The sequence below is a fragment of the Patagioenas fasciata genome, chromosome 1 (genome assembly GCF_037038585.1).
Source record: "Patagioenas fasciata isolate bPatFas1 chromosome 1, bPatFas1.hap1, whole genome shotgun sequence".
Lineage (NCBI taxonomy): Eukaryota > Metazoa > Chordata > Aves > Columbiformes > Columbidae > Patagioenas > Patagioenas fasciata.
Genome location: NC_092520.1, coordinates 40086489 through 40113306, shown reverse-complemented (window position 1 = coordinate 40113306; position 26818 = coordinate 40086489). Strand labels below are relative to the sequence as shown.

The following is a 26818-nucleotide window of genomic DNA, read 5'->3' as shown; positions in this document are numbered from 1 at the left end:
TTAAAAGGCTCACTTACACTTGAAAAATCCTGTTATATAATAATCTGTCCATGGAGCTTTCTTCCTAACCCACTCCCTCTTTCTGTCAATAAAAAGTCAGTAAATATTCAAAAACATAATAGAGAACATTCATCATTCTTTGTACATACCTCCACAAATACAAACATACATATAGACTCATATGTGTATATTGGGGAAATTTTGTGAATCCACGTTGTTTTGTTTTAGAAGATTTATAACTTTTCTATTTGGTTTTTCTTTCAGTATTTTACTACTGCTGAATAAAGTGTCACAAATCTACAAATTCGTTAATCTGGCCCTTTCTAAAGTGAGTTATAATACGTTCAGCCTTGTACACTTCTATAATAACACAGTTTAATGTGAATTTAATAATTTTTTTAAATAGATACTTTTGTTTTCGAAGTGTTTAAGAAAGCTATTATTTTCTTCCCTGTTTTTTCTTGTTTGATCTAGCAGTTTCCATCTTGATACCTCTATGTCTCAGTATCTCATATTTTTAACATACATTAAGTCTCTAGTAAATATCAGTGCACCGTTATCTACAAAGAACATTAAAAGAAAATATGAAAGTGTTTTTAGGGTACTTCCAGTTTCTATTTGTGACTTAATATTTACTTGAACTGCATGTAAACTGGGAGACCTACAGATTCTTTTCCAGATTTTTCAATTCAACTATAATTGAATAACAAACATTACTTTATGCTACATGTACAATGTTTAAGTTGGTTTGGATAGCTTTTGCCTTTGAAAATAACATTTATGACCTACTTTTACTAATTAACAGACATAAAATGTGTTTTCCTGTATACAAGGTCAGATATATGTTAGAAGATCAGTGCAGACTTATATTTATTAATTAATGTTTTAAAAATATTTTTTTATTTTATTAATTTATTACTTAGCAAGATGACAAATATGTCTATTACCTCATTAAACACTTCATTTTGTCCATCTGTCTTTCAAATAAGCACATCTAAATCACAAGTCACCGAATATTAGTATTTCTGTTCAGTGCCTTCTTCAGAAGCTTGTCCTTGAATTTCTGCCTTTAGTAAGATAGACTGGACCTGAAATTTGGTTCTCAATAGCATGATAGAAGCATAGCTGCTCTTTTTCTGCTCAGCTACCAAATCCTTTCAGATACCTTTCTTGTCTGCTTGAGAAGGTCAGCAGGAAATGTTGCCATTTGCTGTCTCCGTGGAAGAGCACTGTTTCAGAACTACTCGGGAGAAAATTCTTCCGTTTATTCTTCTCATATCTGAGACTAATTAAGTCTCCATTAACTGTAAACATATATTGCCATTCTACATTATAAACTTCATGTGAAAATCTGTTGTGCTGTTTTGAGACACAACAATATTCCTAGAAAAAAGGCAAAAATGTGACCCTCTTTTCACATTATTGCCTTCTCACGTGAATAATCCAAATTTTGTTAATGGGACTGCTCAAGTGGCTAAATCCCACCCCCTAAGGCAAGTACAAAAAGCCCAATTATGTCCAAAATCACAAGGGGTAAACAGCCTTAGAAGCAGCAAAATTGGTTGCACATTTTACAAGGAAAGGCAATTCACCAACTGAGACAGTACAGACTCTAGCCAAGTGTATGAATTAACTAAGTGATGCTGCTTTCCATTTTTTCCTCTGTAACAGTCACCTGTTGTGTAGGTAGTTCTGAGTAAGTTCTCATGCAGCTGCTGCTAGGAAATGAAGTTTTAACTCAGTAGGAAAACAAAATAATTTGCAGCTTTCTGGGGTGGGGGGGAAGGCGGGGAACGAGGAGCAAATAGATTCCGCAGATGAGATATTTCTGTGACAAATTTCCTAAAAGCTAATTAGTAAGTCTGACATGATATGTAAGACAGCAACAAGGACAGGAGCAGCAGCAGCAGTAGCAGTGTCTACCCAAGTTCCTGTATCTGTTATGACTATGGCTGTTTCCATTGATAGTGGTAGTACTGGCTGAGGATGGAGTAATGGAGAAACTTATCTTCATGTTGGTATATCTTCTTTTGTTACTTTATATATATGATTCTGCAGGTGCTTTCAGTTTGGAGCTGGTGTTTAAAGAAAGGAGACGTGAACCAGTCATTCTTCTTCCAATAAAAATCTTCATTTTTCATGCAAAATCAAACACCAGGTTTTGGGATTAATTTCTAACATACTGAATTCCAAATCATGGGGAAGATTGTCTTGTTGCTACATTGATAATTAACTTAGACAAATATTAACTACCAAATGTTACAACCATTGGTATTTTCTTTGCCAAATTAAAGAAATTTAAAGTCTGAAGTATGTTATAAACCTTACTTATTCAACATTTTTAGATGTTCGTCTTATTGAAAACAAAATAATGACAGGTGTATTTCTTTAAAACAAGGAAGTAGAAACCTTTAAAATCTCCACATTTATGACCTTATATATCGTCATGTTGTGTTACATCAGTCTGAACACACTTATTTTTAAATATGTGATGTGACATACTGTAACATGATTCACATTGCCTAAGTTTTAAGGAACCCCAGCTGTAAGTGTAAAAGACACCAAGAAAAATGTTCCCCAGTTTTGTCAATACAATTTGAAAATATTTATAAACAACACAGTAATTACATATGTGCTATTGAAGAAAAACCTTAGTAAAGAACCTGGCTAGCAGAGAATGGACTCCCTTAACTTCATAGCTGATGGATTTTCTAGGTTTTTTTGGTGACCATTGATATACCAGTTACTTGGTTTTGGCAATAAAATAAGATGGTAATTTTGTTTTACTTCTTGTAAATCTCAGCAGCAAGTTAGGATATAAGAAGCAAAATGTAGCTATTTATGAATGTCAATAATTTTAGCAAAACTACTTGGCAAGCAATACGTAATCTGTTGTCCTCAGATTAGATATGTACCAATATTTTATTTCTATTATTTTTAATAGCTTTTCAGGTAGGTGAAGGTCCAAATAGTTGTGAAATTTATTTGTTATGGGTGTTTTGGATTCAGTTTATAGAAATTAATATAATGTTCTTGGATATTATATTAGCTGCTCATTTTATGTAAGAAAAAAATGCTCAAACGCTAGTAACAAATTGAAGTCATACAAAAATGATTAGATATGACAGATATTTTGAAATATGCACACACACTTTGAAACAAGACTCATATGATTCATCAAATCTTTTCAAGACCCCATTTTCATGTAACTTGAGAAAATAACTTTTTCAAACAACTGTTAACATTTTGAATTTAGTGTTTGCCACTTACTTCAGTTTGTGATTTGCTGAAAAGTGCTTTTATCACGTATCAGCAAAAAGAAAATAAGTTTAAAAGCTTTAATATATCACTATTAATAAAACATCTGTTCTTACATTAGATTTTCAATGAAGTGACTCTTTATTTGCTACACTAGTAAGAGTGAGATAGCGATAAGACACACACTAATTTGGGATCCATCAAGTTGAACTGTGTCATCTGAATACACCTATAGGCATTTATTACCAGAACTCAAAATCCTTTATTTCACAACTAATTTGACAAATGTATAGCAGTTTATTTCCTTTGAATGGGGAAGTTGAGATAGTGCTAAAAAACTCTAATGTACCTAAATTTTATCACATGGAAAGGAATGAAGAAAAACTTTCATGGAGCTTTAGACAAAAATTATTTACAACAAAAATAATCTTTATTCATATGCTGTAAAATAACTTCATAGAAGGTTATTAATTCTACTCAACAATCAATTTCAATTGATAGTCAATGTAATGATGAAATCTCACACTTAAGACCGTATGAGTTATAGGATCAGTTTATCCATCATCATCACAAAACATCTTAATAAATTCCTATTAGTTACATCTGAGCAAAGTAGTGCAAGGTAATGTACCTACTCACTATCATTAGGATCATAGAGTCTGAGGGATTTCACAGGTGTATCCATGATCTATTTTGGGCTTTAATGCAAGGGATGAAAGGAGGGAGGCATAACAATAATAATAATAATAATGATGAAAAAAAAAAAAAAGAAAGCTGTCCAACTTTTCAGAGCTACAATTTGAAAATAAAACTTTTCATTTGTAAATCCAGCACAGAAATTTGCCATGGACATTTTTCAAAGGAGGAATGCACTTTAAAATTATGCAATCCTTGCTACTAATCATTTTAGGGCACTAAGTCTTCCTGGAAGATACCAGATAAATCCACTGTCTGTAGGCAGTGTTCCTTAGGTTACAAACTGGGGCTCACAAATTCAATCACCAAATGACCCTGTTATATGTACTATTTGAAAACATATTTTGGAATATAACAAACACTGAAGCAAAATACACTTCAAGAATTTGGAGACAGATGACTGCAAAGATATTGTGAAGGAGAACAAACTTCTGCAGCTTGCAAAAATGAAAGTGGTATAGTGAGTGACAGTGAAAATTGCAGAAAAAGCTTGCTTTATCACTGCTGCCTTTTAGTGTATGTGCATACACATATTTTAAATAGAATTCTGTCTCCAATGCCCGAGTGGATTGTGTCTCCTCCTGTTACAATCAATGAGGAGAAGCCATTAGCACTTCATGGGACAGGTCCTAAAATACGCTTAACATCTCAACCTGAGTTTTTCTATAAATCTCACTCAGTCTGTGGGTGTATGTATTCCAGGGAAAGTTTCCTTTTAAGTTTCTTACAGAACACAACTAAAATTATCTCAAAAGTTATTGTATATATTTAGAAATTATGGCAAACTTCATACTCTGAGTTTCCACTAAAAACTTCTGAGAACCCTATAGACAATCTCTTTTTGTCATGATGTATTTCCTAAATGAATTTAATTAGAAGAATATAATTATTATGTAGAAAAACAGAATTAAAAAAATCAACAAAAATGCCTAGAATTCCTTTATGGTGATTTAAGTTCAAATGAGAGCTTTGTTTACAAATGCCTTCTAATCAGCGACTATGTAAGATATTTGGTGCTATTTTTACTTGCAGCAAATGAAATCCTATAGTTCAGCTGTGTCCATTTATTTTCCTCACAAATCACTTGATCTACATTTGTGAACCTTCACAGTTATGTTATTAATATCGCCTATAGAATAATTACGAGATTTAATATGCCTTATTTCAACTTGTCTGTTATTTACCACATCCACTGGAAAACTGTAAGTATCATGACTTGTAACTCAGTTGCTTATATATTTCATAAAATTTTATAGTGTACAACACTGACCATCCAGGAAAAAAAACCAAACCAAACCAAAAACTTCTAAAGATTTGCTGCCATTAGTCACTGTAAGAACTACAGTGTCAGACAGAGACTGGACATTTATGTATGCACATTTGCTTGCTATCTCCCACATTGATATGCTTGGGCCCAAATTAAAAAATTTGGCAATTTGTGTTTTTTCTCTAGCCATGCTGTAGCAATCACCTAAAACCTACACCTGAACTTCAGCTTAAATACAGGACCAAATCAAGACCTCAAGCGACATCTAGAAAGTTATAGTTCCTAGAAATTATTAGGCTAGGACAAAAACATATGAGCTTTTTTTTTTCAGTGGATTTGTATTAATCATGTATGTGATTAATGTCCCAGAATGCACAATAAAAAGGAAGGCTTCATTCAAATTCCCAGTTATAGACGCCTAATGACACTTGAGATGCTTCAATGTATCTGCAGTGGTTTAAAACTGTCTGTTGAGAAAGATGCAGGTGCTCCATATATTCTATGTCATAAATTATTGGTGCATACACATAGCTTGGAAATCCAAGTGCCTTTGTAGTTAAATAACTTAATTTCAGTGTTAGGCAGTAGTGAACAAACTACAAAGGTCGAGTTCATTTTTTGAGTTTCACTTGAATCCTGTGCTAGGAATATAAGGACTTCTTCAGACCTGTTCCTGCTTCTTTTCCTCCTCCAGGCAAAGCTCCAACTCAGACTTTTGCTGGTCTCACTGTGCTCCCAGTGTCTGCTCTCTGGAGTTCATTGCTAGGAATGCACATAACGGTAAGTGAGTAGTGGTCTGTATATCTGTATAGCTTTGTATATTTTATCATATTCACATTATTATTCACTTTTCTTCTATTATTGTTTCATTAAATCTGTTTTCATTTCAACCTATGCGGCTTTCTTCCTTTTCCCTTCCTGCCCTCTGCGTAAGGAATGGCAAGAGAGAGTGGCTGTGTACTGTTTGGCAGCCGGTCCAGGGCTACATGGTTAACACTCAAGATCTGCTTCAGGAACCAGCTGCGAGAAGATTTCCTCAAAACATTAGTGATATTGAGATTTAAGTATTACTCTCTGAGATGTACTGGTGATTGAGCTGATACTGGACCATTTCACCTAAGAACATTCTCAAGATATTGAAAACAGCATCAGAAACACTTGAACTTTCTTATCATTCACAAGTGTAGGATGAAAAATAGCAAGGAGAAAACATAAGCTACTTTACTAGGCCCAACTATTAACATAATTTTTTCACACTGTCCTGGACCTTCACTTCCTCTCTCAATTGAATACAGAAAATCTTATGGCCAATATTGTGGAATTATTAGAGGTTGATCTGGAATATAAATAAATTATGTGTATTTGTTACCAGAAGTTGATCTGTCAGCACCATTGCACTGGTTTCTATTCATTATCCTTAACCGAATCCACATTGTGATTAGTTGTCTGTTATATCTATTTTTTTTAACAGGACTAATTATATTTCATGCTATATAGCACATTTTTACACATGTATCTATTATTTCTCCTTCAAAAGTTTAGAATTTTTGCCAAATGTTTCATAATAAGTCTTCTAGCTTTCCCTCAATTGTATGTCACTATTTGATTCATTAAATCTACAAAAGAGTAGAAAATTTCTTATCTTTGCTTTTTCTTTTTTTAATTTTTATAGGAAGATTGTAGCCTGGTTTAAGTATTTACTTGAAGTAATACGGTAAGAATGCATCACACTTTCTCTACAATATTCAAAAGCAAGGCATCAGTAATTGTATGTTTTGACAAAAAGACAACAAAACATTAATACTTTAGCTTTTTTCTTTTCTATTTTATAATGTATTTTTTTCACTTTCTGAACAGACAATCAAAATTATCTCTTGAGTTTTTGAAAAGTATAAAGGCATTCTATTTTTCTTATTTTTAAAGATTATATTTTTTCTTTAATCTGAAAATCAAGCTACAATTCAGAAATCAGAAGCACTTTCCTTGTATACATTTTGATCTTATGCTAATGTACAAAACATTAAAAAAAAACTGCCTGCAAAACTATTTTCAATTAGAATACAGCTGATTTTCCCAAACCTGCTTGATATAGTGGTGTATGTGTCTATGTATTGAGTCAAGTAATTTACCTATACAGAGATTACTTCAACCTTTTTATGTAGGATCATAGTTTCAAGCATTAATATCTTTATTAACTGCAAAGTGAAATCCCTTTAATTGCCTAATTCTGAAGACTCTGATAATTCATTATCACATCTTTAATGTTAATAAAGGACAGCCAGATCATCACAATTTAAACTTTAATTAGAAAATAGTAATAACTTAAGTGTAATTTGCTGTCTCATTTATATTTCAGCAATGAAATTGTCAGTGTTTTACACTACTACATACTACTTTTCTGAGAGACCTCATGAAAGAGGGAAAGGGAAGAAAGTGGAGGCAAAGGGACAGAAATAAAATCAACTTTAAGTCATTCAGGGTACAGAAGTAAGGCATTCACCTCAAGTTTGACTGAAGGTCACAGTTATAAAGTCTGGAGCACAGGAAATGTACTACTTCTTATACCACCAAATGGATATTCTGATTTTAATGATAATTTGTTTTCAATAAGCTTTTTTTCCAGCCAAAGCCAATGTCTTTTGCCTTAGGTCAATTCCTTACTCCTGCTCCAGGTAGCAGCACATCTCAAATCCCTTAGTCCCTAACCCGCTGAAACTTCCATCATTCTCTTCTTTTGACTAATTCTTTCATGTGAAACTGTTTCCCTGTTTAAATCAGATCTGCTATCCTTTATTCGCGGTCATGCTTTTAGCTACAATTACGTCTTTCAACTCTGGTCTAGTTTGCAATTTGCTTCCCTTTCTTCTACACCCACACAGTCTGGTCTCTCTCAGACTGATAAATCTTTGGTGCTCATTCAGACTGCCTTATTTCCTTTTGTCTCTGCCTTCTACACTTCAGATAATATTTTCTACTTTTCCTTTGTGATCTCAGATTATTTCTAAACTAGAAATAGCCAGAAAATGATCCCAAGAAGCATACTTTTAAAACAGAGTTGTGTACTATCAGTTCATTAGCTTACTCCTTGATTCTGTTTTGGACCACTCCATTTAGCTCTTGGTAGGACAACTTCTGGGTATTGTTCTGGTATAATTTACTCCTGAGGCTACTCCCAAAAAAGCTACATAGATGAAACTGCATCAGATTCAGTTTCCTCCTACTTTACACTGTCTTCGAGCTCTATCTCTGAGGACTCCTAACCTTCAAAAATCTAAGTCTTCTCATGCCATGCCCCAGGATATTGGACTATACCTTCAGTTTCATGCAATAAAAACATTACTCTTCTTCAAAACTGCTGCTAAGGCTAAAAAAAGTTAATAACAAAAAAAATAATATCACCTCCCAAAGATGTCTCACATAACTCAAAATAAAACTAATGCATAGCATTTAATGTTTATTCCTTTCTTTTCAATATTTGAAAAAGAATACAGTAATTATTTAAAAGTGAAGTTACTAGCACTGCTGTTGAATGGGTAAGAGCATTGCATACATTTCCATGCTAACCTGGCACTCAGAATCATCGGTCTTTATACATCCCAAACCTGAGCAGAATACCTGAGTTATCTTGCTTTGGGGATTGTTCCAAATATCTACTGGGAAACACTGTCTAGTTTATGTGTGACCTTAGAAGATTTGAAAGAGTAACAGTGAAGTGCAAAACTGGGTACGTAATTCATTGTATCACTTCAAGTTCCACTTTCTCCCACCTTAACTGCAACCAGTTAAGTGTAATTATTAATCTCAAATAATTGAGCATTTTTTTTAGCTACTTGCTTTCCTCTCATCATACCCCAGTATGCATGTATTCTCAGACTTCCCTGCTTTAATTTGATAGCCATTTATATAAGATATTGAACAAAGCTGAAGCTATCATATTCTACCTTTGTTGATCTAGCTATTGAATTTTATAATGGTATCTTCAATATTTTGGTATTTTACATATCCTATTGTTATGCACTGAAGTTCAGAACTTCAAAAACTTCAGAAGTTTTACAACCAATTTTGAATACAGCTATCTTCTGGATGTCTGGATGAAGTACTACAAGAGGGTATGATTGAAAATACCTTTCTGTTCTACAGCAGATTTTTATTATTGATTGATATCATATAGAAAAAAAAGACATTTTGGATTCTTTTAGCACACGCACTTAGTATATCACAGATACCTTTATGTTTTAGAATCATATGGGAAAGCTATTAGAAAAAAATTATCATTTCTTAAGTTAGGATAACCAACTGCAACCACACCTGTAGTGACATAGTGTGCAAAATGAATAGAAATAAACATAGCTGAAGTGTGCTGTACTCTAGGTAACCCTGTCTAGTATCTGACCCTTTCAGAGTGATAGGGAGCTTGTATGAGATACAACAACTTTTAGCTGCCCTTACATGCACTGGGGGTCAATTCAGCCCTGAGAATCAGGAACCCACAACTGATTTCATGATAATCCATCCCTCTGCTTTCTTAAAGGAAACTTGGGATGATAGGAAATACAACCTTTTTACTCTAAGTCAGTCCATGGCAGCTTAAACTCCAGCTCTTTCCTACAAACCGTTACTTTTGTTCATGTTGTTATGCATATGTAGCCATTGTATATGTGTTTATATTTGTTTATTTTTATATAGGTCTTAATTATACACTCTGACTGCAAGGGGCTTTGAAGGATAATATAATTCTGTTCTGTCCTCTCTGTGTCTTATCTCCCGAAAGCCAGAACAATGACTGCTCTGGTCTCTATTATTAAATTCTAGTGATTGCTTCCCTAGTTCCCACGTGTTCCAGCATGATACCTAAAAGGTGGAAATTAGACGTTTCCTGACCTGTAATGTGCCTTGCATGATTTATTTGGGTTTCTAGGCACGTTTTATAAAGGTGGTGAATGTTGTAGAGGTAACCTGCTTAGCCTCTGAACAGCAGGGCAGAAGAAACACAGTTTCACATTATTCAAGCAGCAATTCCTCACACTGATCAAAGAGTAGCTTTAGTAGGCTCTGAAGGTGTTCACCCTTTAATTATTCCACACCAGAAGCATTATGGCTGTGTCCCAGGTCTTAAGGCTTTATAGTGCATTGTAACAGATGCAAATGTCCTTTGAGACTAGTATGTTGCCTCTGTGAGACTCTTCAAAAATAAATGGAAGTCCAGTCAAGTAACTGAGAGTATTTAACAAGAGAACAAAATCCTTCCTTTATCTCAGTGGCAATACTTTTAAATCCTGAACAGTATTATTACTCTTTTAGTGGCGTTGTTACACTGGAGAAACAAGAGGATGAAAGTTGTAGGCCTAACTTGCACGTACCAATCCCACAGAGCTACAGAACCTCAGAAGTTACCCGTTACTCCTCAAAGACTGATAAATATGATATACTAGGGAGAAAAAGACCCTATCCTCCAGCAATTCAAGAAATCTTTTCCTTTGATACCTAGGCTGTTAATCAAGTAGTATATACCATGTTCACACTCCTTCGATGAATTCAAGAAATGACAATAGAGGATTTTTAGCAGCAGATCATACTATTGGCAATGTATCTGTTACCCAGCATGTTAGCAAATACTTTATTCAAAAGGCAATTGTACTTAGCAATTTGAAGGACAACCTGTTTATTTGTGTAGTTTTTATTTTTATTTATTTGGTTTTGGTTGTTTGGTTGTTGTTGTTGTTTTTAATGTAATTTACAGTGCCTTTTTCATTCTCGTTCCATGCATTTCAAGTGGTGTTTGTATTGTTGCACCTCCTTTTTCTATTCCAAATTTTCTACCAAGAAATGAAAGTTAAATCTGTCAATCAGAATGTCTACGTAGTGAACATAAATGAAGATTTACATCTACTCACTGGTAACTGTCTTTTTGGAAGATAAATTCAGGCCTGCTGGGTACCTTAAACATTGACACTGTGATTTATTTACTCATCTGGCATAGCCATCTTTAGAATAGAAACTGATTCCTTATCCTGTATTTGAATGCCTGTTAACACTAAGTCTGAGGTATAATTTGATCTGGACACATGTGTTTTATAAAAATGTGACAAAGTTAATAGAATAAGTACATTAACTAGTGGTGAATATTCTGCTAGACACATTGGTCATCAAAACAGAAATGTTAAAATGCATATTTTCTTACCTATCCAGCTTATTTAATGAAAACACAATTATAATCCCACTGGAATAGAGCAGTTATTGTATTTCATTATAGGCATGGTTAATAAAGCAACATGTGATGCTTAATATTTTCCTGGGAATAAGACAAATATGAAAATAAAATAGTTATATACTGTGAAACATATTATTATTGGTGTCAATAAGGTAAGATGTATTCTGGTGTGAAAGAAAATCAGTAAATCTGAAAAGATGGAGAAATATTTCTTTATGTCAATCAAAGTACAAAGACATGAAATAAACATTCTGAAAATTTTAATACTTGCTCCTAAATATAACTCTGATAGTCGTACATTCCTGTCAATATTTTACTGATACCTCAGCAGAACTAACTCTTGAATATTTTGTCATGTTGGAAAAAAGTGTTTCTAAATACGTATGCTTATATACAACCAACAGCAAATTCTGCTTTTCTCATACCTTTGGGTCTAGGAAACTTATTCTCAGCATCATTGTTTTACTCATCCAGAAGCCCACCAAAACCAACAGTTTATAGAAACTCATTTCTTGTGAAGATGTAGTAAAAAAGCTACATGTAATTTTGCCATATAAGAAGGCAATAAGACTTTTTTTTATTATTATTATTTCTTTTTTTTTTTTTTTTTTTTTTTTGTGATGCAAATATACCTGAGAAATTAATTTGGTTTGGTTTTTAATGTTAATGTTCCCACTGACAGAATGAGTCTTCGAGACTGAAGAGTACCAATGAGCTCCTAGACAGTATCTCCTAGTTTAATTTCACGTGAAAGGATTGCCACAGGTTGTGTACCCTGAGTCCATTTCACAATGCAAACTGAAGCATAATGCAAAACAAATCATGATGTAAACAAAATATGAACAACTGGAAGTTTTCTTCAAAAGTTCATGCCTAATCTAAGATAAACAGTAATTCAGAGAAGTCCTGCATCTCAGTAGCACTATAATATGCTGTTAGAGATGTTTAAGAGCAGTTTCACTCACTTTCCTAGGTATCATACTGGTTTTAATCAATAAAGTTTTCTTCCACTAAACCGCTAAGGACAGAAAATAAAAATCATTGCACATATAGTATACTTTAGAAATTGCTTCAGAAGCATTAACATTTTCTTTAAAACATTCCAGTCTACCTTTTTTTTTTTTTTATTTTTTAGGAACCTCATAGTAGCAGTAACTAAAATAGTACTGACCCTATCGTATTTTGTGACATCTATTATTATTTGTGCCAGATGATCAGGTGTATTGGAATGTTGTTGTCCTGTCTGCACCAAACATATAGATTATATAGAGATGAACTGTAATGCTCAGTTACCTCAAAGTTTGAGGAACTTCTTGCATTAGATAGAGATATTTATATATGACTCTGTGTTTTATTTACTAGAGATCTGAAGCTTATTTCAGTTCATGAACATAAACATCCAGTATTATTATAGATGGCTTACCGTGTCTTGCCTGGCCCCGGCTTCTGTGCAAGTAGGCAGTTTCCTATGTAGTAACAGCCAGATGTCTGTAGGTGTTACAAATATTTCATCAGTATAAGTAAAGGAACATATAATAAGCAAATGAGACATAGATATCTAGAACAATCTGAATAACATTCTACATGTTGGTGGGTTTGTTTGTTTGTTTTTTCTCAATCACCATTCATAACAGCAAGAGTCCAGACATAGACATTTATGCTGTATTTTAATTGACACAACTTAGGTGTCTTAATTTACATGAATCCCATCCCTGTATTACATGTGAATTGACTATATGTCCTTTTAGAGCGTTAAAACAAAACGTCCCACCATCTCTTGTTGTCTATATAATCTTTTTGCGTAAGTTGTGTTTTACATATGTTCATGGCATGTTTTCTGTGTGAGTTTCAGGCAATAAAGTGTTTATGGAGTCATCTAATTAAGCACTTGTTTACTGCTTAATGGTTAATTAAATGTAATACGCATTTATGCAGGTGCCTTTGGGGCAACTGCAGCTATTGTTATTTAAAAAGAAAAAAAGAAAAAAGAAAAAAGAAAAAAGAAAAAAGAAAAAAGAAAAAAGAAAAAAGAAAAAAGAAAAAAGAAAAAAGAAAAAAGAAAAAAGAAAAAAAAAAGAATAAAAGAAAAAAACAAACCTATCTCAAAAAAGATGACATTTCTACCATAGAAAAGCCAAAACTATGGAAATCCTGAGGAAATGGAAATCAATCTAAACTGAAGGGACATAGTACAAAAAAACAATGACCATTTTTATCATTTTCTAAGGCCATTCAAATGAAATCAACATCCGGCTGGTTAAGATGCTATAACTCACTTGACAGACCCTCTGCTCACTTGACAGACATTTTGCTCAGTGACAGAAATCAGCCGCAGAATATTAATATACCCAGGTAGCTGACCACAAAGGTGACATTCATATGGGGGAAGGGAAAACATTACTTACAGCTTTTTTTTTTTGTGATGTCCTATTCTGTTTATGGACCCAAATTGTGGATGGCATGGTAGATAGTTTCTAGTTTCGTTCCCTGTGAAGAGGAAAAATTAGCAATGTATTATGGTATAAGCGTATAACCACCATTAATAGCATGCAGCAATGTCAAGAAGTCAGACCAGAAATATCCATTTACTGCTCTAAACATTCATCATGTTTATTCATAAATAAATTTCTGCAAAAATAACTTTCCAGTCTGAATGCATACAAGTTATTCTTTTAGGCATAGTGAAAACAATTGCCAACCCATCTGAACCCTAATAATGCCAATTTAGTGAATGAAGAACCAAAATATTTGCAAGTAAACTTAAAGTAATGTCTTTTAGCTAAATACTTAATAACAAACTCTTAACTTCAGTGTAACCAGGGTAGTTTAAAAACTAGTTGAGAAAAATTGTTGTTTCTTCTTTTTTCCCAAGCAAACAATAGTAATGTTTTAACATTCCCTAGAGGCTCTTAATATAATTCAGGGCACCTAACTATAGTTGGCAGATTTCAGCTAGATGGTTCCCAGATGAACAAACAGCACTAGGTCTACAATGTGACTGTACTTGTAAATGCAAACCAGCTGTATTTTGCTTTGGCTATGTCTGAACAAATCCATGGTTCTGTTCACCAGAATTCTACCTCAACATTGGATGTAAACCTGGTACGTATGATATTACTCTAAGTTTGTGTAACTATAAGTTAAGATATCTAATTAGGAAATTAATCTAAAGAAAGAGGACAAGTGACAAATACATTAAGTAATAATTTCTTTCCAAGTATGCAGTTACTAACAGATATAGAGTATTGCCTTGCTGAGATTGTATACATGCAAATTACCAAGTGGCACTAAATATACGAAAACATGGAAAAATTCCATAGTGTGAGAGAGCCTGTATTAGTCCATGCACACAATTTACATGGAAACACGTTAGTTTTTACTATATATATTGTAAAAACGACTAAACAGAAAACCATTAATTACTATTTATGTGTTTTTTAATATAGACAGAATGCTGAAATACATGGAAAAAAATAAAATAAAGATGATTGAAGAGGAAAATATTATTTAAATAGCAAACTTGTTAAAGACTGGGAAGTATTGCAAAGAATTACATTACAGTGTAATTGTTTCTTGGGATGGTGGTAGTAAATAATTTTGTAACCACTGAGCTTTGCAAGCTAAGAGTCAGCTCCTAGTTACATTAGCAATTAATTGACTGAGTGACATAGGTCTCATTTTTTTTTAATTCCTTGAGCCTTACTTTTCTTATTGACACATCAGAGATTATACATTTTTTAGCACAAGCTGTTCATAATATTAAATAGTTCCTACTTATTGAAGATAATAATGAAAAAAAAAAATCCAAATGAAGACACTTTCAAATTAAAATATATTCTTACATTTACTTTATCAAGTTGTAAAGTGATCATCAAGTAGAGAAAATCCTTAACAAAAAGAAAAAAAACACTGTTACACTTGTTTTTTGTTGTTTTGTTTTATTTTTTACTTAGAAATAAACTTCAGTATAACTATTACATATTAGCAAATTCTCTTCTGTCTTTTATCTTCCATTAGTAATACACAAATTCCATTATCCAAAAGTACTTAGCAATATGGTTGATAATGTTCCAAAACCACCCTCCACCATATTTGGAAACCTGAGAGAGTCAGGGAGGGTTTCTGGTGACCCTCCCTCCCCTCCCACAAAACAAACAAACAAACAAAAAACACAAACCAAAACCAAATACTACACTCATCTTCAAGACAGGCAAGAAAGAAAGATTCAGACAGCTGCAGATTGGTGTTCTTAATCTAGTTCAGTTGAAGGTTATAAAGTCATACCTCCTGTAAGCCACATCAAGACACATGGAGGATGCGAAGAAGACTGAGAATAGCCATTTACTTAGGCAGTATCATGCCTGATCAAGTTGTTCTCTGTAATGAGAAGACCAGCTTGGTGGGCAAGGGAATAGAAGTGGCTGCCCTAATGTTACCAACATTTTTGTGTGGTGCTCCCATAGTATGTCTTCTCATAGATGTATTGGAAAGAAATTATCTGTATACATACAATGACAAGCTGGGTGAAAAATTGACTAAATTGCTATGCTGAAAGAGCAGTTGTCAGCAGTTCAAAATGCAGTTGTTAGCCTGATATTATATGTCAGCCTGAGTTATTCCTCATGGTTGCTGCTGAGGTCAATACTCTTCAAAATCCTCATTAATGGTCTGCATGATGAGGGAGAATTCACTTCCAGCATGTCTCTGGACAGGAGAAGAGCTGATATGCTGAAGGAGTGGCTGCCATTGACAAGGCTTTCAACGGACTAGAGGAATGGTTGAACAAAAATACTTTCAGTTTCAATAGACTGTATATTGGATGAAATAACACCATGCAACAGTACAGGCTTGAAGCTGACTGGTTAGAAAGTAGTTTTACAGAAAAGAAACAAATCTTTTGTTTGAGACAACAAGTTGGACTCAAGTCAGCAGTGTGCTTCTCCAACAGGGGAACCGAAGTGCCTGCTGAGCTGCATTAGCAAGACACTAGGAAAGTATTAGGGAGAAATGTCATATATGTTTGCTCTATTCCTACCATTGTCTAGGTATCTTTTTATGACCATTTTAGGAGACAAAATTCTGACCTGGTACAGTGTGGCCACCTTTATGTTCTGAAAATGGGGCATGGCAATGGTGAATGAGTAAATTCCCTACATGAACTGGAGAAAATACAACTACCTGTAGAATAATTTTTCAACAGCTAATTTCAAGGAATGCAACATGATGACTGTCTGGGACAGTTTTCGAATGTATCTTGCATGATAGGAGGAAGAATAAACTTCCAAGTGCTTTTCCTCTTGGACAAATAAGGGCTACTCATCTAATTAGGCAGAAGAGGTCCTTGATAGATAAACTGAAGTAACTTGCTTGTCAGCCAAGAGTAAGGTTGAATCACTAACAGAATTACTTGTAGAAGAGGCACACTGTCAGATGGGAATTTCGGTGCTCTCTGGACTTCCTAGTTAATAAGAAGTTCATGTCTTGGAGCAGGAGTTCAGGACACAATCCCTGGCCTGTCACAGTCAGTGCACAGAGGAACCTAAAGTCAGCAACGTAAGATAATGTGATAGTATCAGCACTATGTTTAGATTTTTCTTTTTTTAACTAAGTCTTTTACCTCCTATAGATAGATATAGTAGGTGCAGTTTTGACCCAAATCCAGAGCAAGGGTGAAACTCACAATTGTAGATCTGTAGCAAGATACCATAAGTACTATGCATCCACAGCCCTTGGAAGTACTGTTTGTATACCTTACAATTTGCTTTATTCAGATGTAACAGACATTTAATTTGCCACTATTTGAGAGATTGCAGAACAAATATCTGGCATTAATTGAAAAGAAATTAACTGATTTATTTTAATTATACTGAAACCAGGTGCCACTGGTTCAAGGTTTAACCCACTAGTGAATTTTTATTATAAACTTTTGAAAAAAAACTTTTAATAGAACTGCAAACAGATATTTCAGCTGATATTTCAGCTACAATGCAACATCTCCTTTTTATGACTGTGCATTTATGGTTCTATTGTACAAAAAAAAAAAAAAAAAAAAAATCATGCCTGATGAATTGCACCGTGATAAAAAGTAATCTGTGCTAAGTAGAGCCTTGAGCAGGCATACTCAATGTTTTCAACAATGTGCTTTGACTAGGTTTATGTTTGATTGGTTACATTCCACAAAGCCTTCTCTGATTTGCCAGTTTTACATCTCAGATGCAAACCTCCTCGCTAACAGAAACCTTGTATATAACAGTGATTATACTCTCAGGTACTGTTGTCACGACATGCTTGCTGCACAATCTGAAGTATAATTGCAGCAAAGAGAATGGAAGACACTAATGGCTTTATGGCTGCAGAAATGTATGAATGCTTGTAAAATCTTTCCTCCCTGCCCATTTCCTTGAAAAAGAGTGCAGTTTGACTGAACAACATTTGCTTTATTTTCAGATGATGTTTCCAACAACTGAACATATTTTATTCTTAGAAATTTTATATTTAAACAAACTACTGTTAAGAAAACCTATTAAAAACAAAACAAAACAAACTCAATACTCTATAGCAGGGGTGTCAAATCCATTTTCATTGGGGGCCACATCAGCCTCGTGGTTGCCTTCAGAAGGTCCAATGTAATTTTAGGACTATATAAATGTAGGATTGGTTACATTTGTACCATCCTAAAATTGCTTTCAGCCCTTTGAAGGTAACAACTGTGAGGCTGATGTGGCCCCTGGTGAAAATGAGTTTGACAACCCTGCTCTACACGGTTTTATACTTGATATGTGCACTATCTTTTCTTTCAGGATAACATTTTATCTAGACTTTTTGCACACTGGGGAGACCATAGGTTTTATCTTTTTAAACAGGAAGTAATGTTTGTGTACAACAACAAGAACCGTTTTGATTTTGGATTACATTGTATCTTTTCTATATACAAAGGTAGAGATGAATTGTATCCTCTGATTTTTATTCTAACAACTCTTTTAAATGGTCTTTTGTAACAAATATGACTTACATTTAAATAATAGTATCCTCAGTTTCTGGAAGTCCTTATGCTTGTGGAATGGGATGTAGTATTTCTATTATATAATATCATATTACATAAGCAATTAATGTGACTGTCCTTCCTAACCTTGAAGACTGAAACTGTACAGGTTAAATTAGGAAACAAATGCATTAAGTGGGAAGAAAATTATTATTATAATAATGAGAGAATCTTACTAGTTCTTATTTTAGGATCAAGGTTGCTTTAGCTCTCCAATACAGCACAAATCACAAATCTCAGCACAAATCATTCTGATCTTTGCCATATGTTTCATAGCAACAATTAATTTAACATTTTTATTTAAGAAGGTTATTTCAGAAAGACAGAGAGAAGAGGCATGCATACAGTACCTGTTTGCTTGTGCATCATCGAACACAACTGATGTTTTGACTTTTAAATGTTTTTCTCTCTGTACATGTAGTAAAATGGTTGAATAGGGTAAAATAATACTGTAGTATAAATTTCTATTTGGTTCTTCCCTTACGGCAACTTGATGCACTTTTTCTCAGTCCAGAGTACATTTTCATATATAGAACTGGATAAACATGTTTGACCTAGCCAACACAATTTACATGCACAGAACAAATGTTACTTACACTCTGTGGATTCCTACTATAGGACAATAGGAAGCCTGAGCAGCTTGAAGAAAAGAAAAAAATAAAAAGGTAGAATTTTAACATACAAAAGTGGTTGACTGAACCAGCTGGCTGGTCTGTGCTTGCAAAATTAAGTCTGCATTCTGCTGCTGGAAGTTATCAATATTTAACTGACACTGACAAGAAAAAGGCGGATTGTATGAACCAAGAATTATTACTGTGAATACATAAGTCTTTACTTGCAGTGTCTTTTATGTTAGTAATTGATTTTCAGTATGCAATTATAAAGAATTTTCATCTCATTAACAAATTAGGACATAATTATCAAATATTTTTTGACAGGATAACTTGCCTAGCAGATAACATTGAAACAATGGAAATTATTATGTATTGCTCTTTAAATAATTCTGTATTGTCTAAGATGACATTCTTAAATTCAAAGCAGAAAAATATAACTAGATTAAATCCTCAGAGACAGATACACAACTGATTGAAAATCATACTGAATGAGTAGGTGTCAATTATTGGATTGGTTAGTATGTAAGGTTTCTGGTCTGGACTCAGTTTTGTTCAATACTTTTATTGAGTTATCTAGCAGAATACAGAGCATATTCTAAAAATTGTTGATGACATCAACAAGTTTGCTTAAATTGAATTAGAGGGGTTGCAAACACATTAGGTGATGATATTTTAAAATTGACAAAACAAAGATGTTTTTTAAATCACAAGAAAAACAGTGCTTAACACTAGTACAGTGTTACAGCTTGGTTCTATAAAAATCACTAATACAAAATGCAGAATAAAAAGTTAAACAAGATCACTGCTTGAAAGACGGAGGCCAGACTGGTCCACAAATTAACCATCAGTGATAGGGGAGAAGTGATTCTCTTTATGAAAAAAGAAAATGTCATTTAAGAAGCCATATGCTTTAAACGCAGGTTGTAATTTTTCTGTCCTAAGTTACAATCTCATCTTGACCCACTTTGAAAGAAAATTAGAGCCAAAATAGGAGACAGCAGGCAAGAATGGCAAGCAAATTTGAAAACATAGCTAAGAAGGAAAGATCAAAGACACTGGTTTTGGTTTATTTAGCAGATTGAAAAGACTACCATGAAAAGGATAATAACTATGTCTCCTCATTATGTTTCCTAAAAGAAAAGGTTTATGTTAAATATTAAGAAAAATATTCTTTATAATAGAGGCAATAAACTGTGTGAACACATTAACAAAAAGATTATAGAGTACATTTTTAAACAACTAGAAAGATATTAATCTCTGGTTATATCTATAGTCCAGCTATGTTTCATCCTTCTTCGGTAAAGGGGACTGAGTGACCTTTTACAATAACATCCAGTCTCCTATTTAAATGATTTTATAATCAATATTAATAAATAAGACAAAAAATGTTTCAAATGTCCTGAGCTATAAAATATGCTATTTTTTTTAGGAAATAAGTTATGATTATCTTATGATAATATATAGGTATATAAGTCATTTATGAACATTTTTTCATGGTTTAGCTAGATATCAAGAAGCAAATGTACAGCTGCTATTTTACTTCTATTGCAAATCTCCATTGACCAATACTCTGATAATATCAATGCGATTATATTCTAATGGGTATTCCCCAAATTAACATTTTTTTAGTATTTGTGAATGGGAGGTAGATATTTATTTCACCAAAAGTTTTAACTTGTGTTTACTCAAATACATGCCTATTGCCACTTTCTCAGAAGAGTTAATATTTTTATTATGTTATATCAAAGCACAGATTTCCATGAGTCAGATATTACATTTCTTAACCAGACTAATTGGAACAATACATTTCAGATATGAGAGAATACAGGGAAATCTCACTATATTCCTGCCCTGAATTTATGTTCTTCTGAAGACAAATGCTACTCACCAACATAAAAAAAAAAGTGTATTGAGCCTGATGAATCATTGGTCTGATCCAGTATGGCCAGATGCTAGATTTTTGAAGGGCTTTTCATTCTTTTAATCTGCACCCAAAAGCAGACTCCAAAGAAAGTCAGGATATCACTGCATATTCACATAGTACCTGACAGAAACCACTTTGTTCAATGATTTTTCTGAGCAGGCAGGCACAGTGAAAGACATTCTAGACAGGATCTTCTCAGTCTTTTCAGGCAGCATTTTTGACAGATTGACTCTTTAAAAGGATCAGGATAATCTTGGAGAAAAAAAAATGCATCTTATGAGTTACTGTGATTGAAGTGATACACTGGTCATTTATGACCTCTGATAATGTGTTGGGTTATTTTATTATTGTCTTGTAATTAGATTCTGATTTTAAATAAAATACAAATGAATGAACATAGCATGCCACAAAGCTTCCTTGTACAGTATCGAGATATTATTTTTTAAAAAAAATCTGTACAAAATCATAAACGCTGAAAAATCATCTTATAGGACAGTTATACCCTAAAAAACAAACAAACAGACAGACAACCAAACAAAAGACTGATTTTTATTTTATAGTGAAAATCAATCAGTCAAATTACATTTTCTCTGTTCTCCGAAAATGAAGGACAATGAGCATATGAAACTAGTTTTTTACCTTTGATGAAGAAAATGTTTTTGTAATTGATGGGGACTGAAAAGGCAAATCACAGTTAATGCTGATTCATAAAAATTCCTGAAGAGCGAGAAAATAATTTGGATGAATGCTGACACAACAGAACTGCGCTGAGAATACTGCAGTTGCACCGATACTCAGCTAAAAAATAAAATCCAATTTCCTTTAGAAGCAAGCTTAAAAGTATAAATGAACACACACACACAACTATTTATAACTACAGAGGAAACATATATTCTGTATAATAAGACCAACACAAAAACTATTTAGGATTTTTTTTCAGATATTTATATATGATTACATAGTTAGTTTGTTTACTAAAAGAAGAGATGATAACAGAGACAAGTGAGTTTTTTCAATGTAAAGTTATTTTTTAACAAACTCATGGAGCCAAGTCAATACATAACCGGTTTTGTGAATATTTTATGCATGTTTTATTGACCATAGTGTTTAAAAATTTATTATTCATTTACATCAACCATTAAATGTTAGGAGATGAGGCAAAGGGATATGTATGAACAGAATCTGAATTGTTATCCAACTGGCTTCCATGGATTGCCTATAATTTCTGAAAATTTGCCCAAACACATGGGTGCATTCCTATCATAGATAGAAAATATATCTTATTTTTTGTCAAACATGTTAAATACATCTCAGAAAACAAGTAACATAAAACCATATAGCTGTATTTTCATTTTCTTCTGGGTACAGAACAATAGCATTTTGGACCTGCAAACAACTTTTTCCCCTGACTGATGTCACTACTATTTAGCCCTCTGAGGTTAGCATTTATTGATTCTGCTTTTACTTTGATTGGATCTTACCTACTACAGTGCTTCAGTAAATTGAAACCTTCTGCAGTTCATGGAAGAAATCTGAAAGCAAAGCCATGAGAAAATGTATACTGACCTCAATTTGTTTCAGACTACAGTGGTAAAAACGCTGTAATCATGTTGCAGGAGGGACCTCATCTAGGAGATAAAAAACCAAACCTCATATTCTTGACAAGCCTTAACAGAAGCAAATTTAATTATTATTAGGTTATTATTTCCTGTATTCTTTAAATGTGAGAATATCTCTCTGTTTCTCTTTCAGTGTATAAATATGTACACCTCCTTGTAACTATGTCTCACTGTAACTATGCCTCCTTGTGATATATACATCTTTAGGACACACAACAGTCTGCTCAAACTGGGCTTGAGTAGCCTGGAAGTGGCACAACCTACTTTTTAATAATTTTTCTGGGGCTGAATTATGTAACTAAAGCAATAAATAAATATTAATCACATTTTGAAAATGGCGTTTTGGAGGAAAAATATGATGTTTACATTTAGCAAGAGATTTTGAAACTAAATATTTTTCTGTTTTAATTATGAGTATTATTTTATTGTGATGTCATTACTATTTTGATATAGTCCCAAGCAGGATGGACCGGATCACAAAATTATGACAATGTGACTGTTGCAAGATTTGATTTTTATCTATTAATTTTCAATGGATATAGTGTTCTAGCAGCCAAATGTATTCTCCGTTGATTAAACTGGTTTTACATGATGTGCAATTTGTTTCACATCTAAAATATTTAATATATGTTAGATATCTTAAAGTTTACATACATTTATGGCAGTACCACATCTGCATTATAATATAATAAATATAACAAATATAATATAGAAATAGAATAGGATAGACTAGACTAGACTAGACTAGAATAGAAATACTCATACCTTGAAACCTGAGCCTATACAGACAAGGACAGATAAGTTGAGTTGTAAAACTAATGTTGTTATTCCAAAGGCAGTGAGTGTCACTCTTTGGAGAGTTGGGGTTTTTTTTAAATCTTTCCAGATATACATCTCCATTACAGTTTAAGATGGTTTTATACAAGTGTTTAAATTTGATCTTTTTATTCCTCAAGTTAATGTTTATCTTTGTAAATGTGTGAATACCATGAGATGGTTCTTTCACCTCCTTTCTTTTTCATTGTGCATTCATGCACAAGACCACTACCACCGGAAAAGAAAAGAGTTACCATTTATACTTCCTTATGTTTCCTATATCATACGTTAACAAAAAAACCTGTGGATATCTGTGGCTGGTTCGCCTTAGCAAACAGCTAAACATTAACCTAGTTTTTTTTTCCTCTGGGACAGGGAAGAAAATGGGATGAGAAAGCTCGTGGGTCAAGATAAAGTCAGGGAGATCATTTACCAGTTACCCTCATGGACAATACAGACTGAACTTGTAGAAAATTAACTTTATTTGCAATTAAAATAAAAATTAATTACTGATTTGGGTAGTGAGAAACAGAAATAAACATGAAAACAGCAACTTTCCAACCCACCTTTCCCAGGCTAGCTTCACTCCTTCACTCCAGACTCCTCTACCCTTCATCCCCTGCAAGAAGTGCAGGATGGATGAGGTATGTGGGGTTATGGGTTTTCTCTGCTTCTTCTTCCTTCTCACACTTTTCCTGTGCCCTAGCATAGACTCTTCAGTGGGTGCAATTCCTTCAGGAATATCCATATTCTCTGGTGTGAATCCTTCACAGGCTACTGTGAATACGTGCTCCAACATCCTAGACTACTGGATGTTTATGTTAGGTCTAGATTCATTTCTGATTGGAAAATTCCTTATTTCATAATTGCTACATTTCTGTCACAATCTAAATATGCAAAAGACAAGATAGGTCAGTGAGAGATATTTCAAGTAAAAAAGTGTCCCTGTTTCTCAGCAACACAGAGTAAATTCCAACACTATCTTTAGTTTCATCTGATAAAGAACTTCATAAAACCACGTCAGTAAAGTTTATTCAACTAAAATTTGAGACATTGTGTATTCCATAAACATTTTAATATAAAAAAAAAATTAGTCTAGCACATGTCATACCTGATAGTGAATTTCTAGATTTTGGTACAGATGAAGAATACTGATTATAAGTTCATTCACAGAAAAATGTTCACATGAATTTAAGTGAATCACATAGATGTCGTTTGTCCATCTCAACCACGACACATAGATATGAAACAAACAATGTCTGCTATAACCCTAGCAAGAAAGATTACCTTTAATATTAAATATTTAAATGTATAAGGTGTGTATGGGAATTGTGGAAGATTGGGCGAGGAGGAGAAAGGTAAACATGCTCAAGTGACCTGCAGCTGGGGTATAAAGGAAGCACTTACATCACACTAATTGTTTGACTGACCTCGTGTGCTTGACAAGTAGAACCTCTGTGTGAGATAACATAGGCCTGAGAGAAACCCTATAGCACCTTATCATGTCTGAGATTCCCGCTTTGTTTTGAGAAAGAGCAGAACGCAGCAAGAAGCTGCATCTGCTCTAAGCCTTTAAATATAGGCGAGCGTAGCCGGCCTAATGATCTTCCAGCAGGGCTGAACTTACCAGCGCCTGTGTCCCCACTTATGCTGCCTCTGCCTGGGAGCTTAGGTGCGGCTACGGAGATCCCCCAGTAGAGAGGTAACTAAAATAAAACTTGCTCTTTGCAATTGCATTTGTGGCCTCTGGCTCTTCTCGCAATGTGACTGTGCTTGTGTACACAAGGTGGTTTTTTTAATTTTTTGTTTGCTTATTTGCCATACATCAGATACCAACTGGGTAGATTAATACATAAAACCCCACCTTTATCTCTATTTCATAGGTAGTTGGGACTTTTATTTTATAAGAAAATAAGAATCAGTTTTCTGTCTTATCTGTTACCCATTTTCCATGAAAACGTATACTAAAAAATAGAGAATACTTTTGGAATAATAACAGCACGTACTCTACACTTTAGTACTTGATCTCCCCAGCCTTCACAAACAGAAGAGTAAACATTTTCTTATTCTCCATATCATATTTCTCTACTAGTCTTTATAGATAAATTATCAACCCAAAACAAATTTTCTTAGACTCTTGAGGTTCCAGCTCTGTGTTGAGTTACACTCTTGATTAAATTCACAATACTAGCCATTGAAATACCACAAATAGTTAAAATGCAAGTATTTCACATCTGAAATACCTCACTCGGCTCTAAAAAGGTAGTTCTTTTCTTCTAAAAATCTTTTAATATAGTGCAAAGTTTCTGCTTGTTTGGTTTTAATTTGACCTTAAATGTCACATGATGGTACGTCAAATGAAGTAATTCTGATCATGTGAAATTGGATCATGTCTTGAATGGATCAAATTGATTGATTGAACCTGACAAGATGCATCAAAATGTGACACATATGCTTCAAAATCAGAAATAATGTGGGCTTCTGAAAACAATAGTGTCTCTTAATCATTTCTGAAATATATATTTTCCCTTGGGAATAGAAACAAACAGGTAGTCAACAATACAAAGAATTTCACTGGATCTTGAACATGATAATTAGAGAGGCAAAAGAGAAAGAGATATTTTAGCTCCCCTTCAGAAAATGCACTGGCAAATAAACAAGATGCATTTCCTACCTTATTTCAGTGTAAGATAAGATTTTAAAATAATATTTTGCTATCTTATAAACAAAATTAATTTGGTGCAGAAATAGTCCTGAGACAGAAAACACATTTTGTGTCCTCTTTGAATATTGCTTCGGTCATAAATCTTTTAACACTGTATCGCAGCACCTAGTAACATGCTAGTGAGCTTCTCGTGGCCCAGATGCTGTCCAGTGAACCTGTGTTAACCCACAAAATTCATGAAAGCATTCTTCTGTAGATGAGGAAGAAAATTTGTGTTTAGCAGAGAAGGAAATATATTACATTCAAACTTAACCTGGGCAAAATGGGCAGGATTTACTTATACAGTAAGCTTTTATAAAAATTATTATGAGCTAGGTTTTATCGTCTTCATTTCAGCTGAGTAACACCATGGTTTATGATTTAGTCATAAAAATCCAAGAGATAACTTAGCAAATAAGGTAATAATGATTTTAAATAAAACAGAATCTGGCTTCAAAATCCTCAAATAGTTCATGCTCCTTTAGGCTTTATTTCTCCACACACACCTTTTCTTTTACCTGTTCAGATCACAGTTAACAGTAAAATTAAAAATAAGAGAAGTTGCCTCTTTGCTAACAGTATAAAAACATCAACCACTGTTCCCCTGAACCCAAAGGAAATAAACCAGACTCAGCAAATGCTTTTTTTCATGGTCATTTTAACAGCC

At 33.6% G+C, this 26818-nt stretch overlaps 2 long non-coding RNA genes across 2 annotated transcripts; one reads left to right on the top strand and one right to left on the bottom strand.

Annotated features, from left to right (window-relative positions):
• The first annotated feature begins 265 nt into the window (after positions 1–265).
• Positions 266–6935, top strand: LOC139826981 (uncharacterized). Its single transcript, XR_011737149.1, has 3 exons — positions 266–328; positions 5916–6001; positions 6894–6935. It is a non-coding gene; the product is annotated as an uncharacterized lncRNA (long non-coding RNA).
• LOC139826980 (uncharacterized) lies at positions 3741–19185 on the bottom strand. Its single transcript, XR_011737148.1, has 4 exons — positions 19071–19185; positions 13838–13919; positions 12856–12920; positions 3741–5983 (listed from the first exon to the last, which is right to left on the bottom strand). It is a non-coding gene; the product is annotated as an uncharacterized lncRNA (long non-coding RNA).
• Between the last annotated feature and the right edge of the window lie 7633 nt (positions 19186–26818).